Source organism: Elephantulus edwardii, unplaced genomic scaffold (assembly GCF_000299155.1).
Source record: "Elephantulus edwardii isolate Elephantulus edwardi_28Jun2011 unplaced genomic scaffold, EleEdw1.0 scaffold00181, whole genome shotgun sequence".
Taxonomy (NCBI): domain Eukaryota; kingdom Metazoa; phylum Chordata; class Mammalia; order Macroscelidea; family Macroscelididae; genus Elephantulus; species Elephantulus edwardii.
The window spans coordinates 6,014,942-6,015,475 of NW_006399931.1; positions in this window are offsets into that span (position 1 = coordinate 6,014,942).

A 534-nucleotide genomic window follows, 5' to 3' on the forward strand; every position below is an offset into this window, starting at 1 on the left:
TTTATCTTGTTGTGGTGCTCAAATAGTTTATAAATTCTAGATATAAGTCCCTTATCCGACATGTCATTACCTAATACTTTTTCCCAGTCTGTTGCTTCCCTATTTACCCTGTTGGAGAAGTTTTGGGATGTGCATAGGGATTTGATTCTTAGAAGGTCCCATTCATCTATTTTATCTTCTCCTGGTTGTAAGTCTCATCTTACTCTTGTGGTGCAGCCGTTGAATCCAGACTGCTGACTTTTCAATTAGCGGCCCAACACCAAATCCACTGTGCTACCAGGGCTTCTTCACCTGCCCTAGACAAGGTCAACAAATTAACAAGTGGAAAACGGAGCCTGCATCCTTTGGATCGCAACCAAAGTACCCCTTATTCCACATCGTTCACATTATGGTAAGACATTTCTTATTTTATATCAAAAACAAACAACCAAACTCAACAATTGTTAAATGCTTGCTTAAGCCCCAAATGTTGAAGAAACTAAAAGAATAAAAGCAAATGATCCAGCCTGTTGCAGTTAGAAAGATGCCCCATCT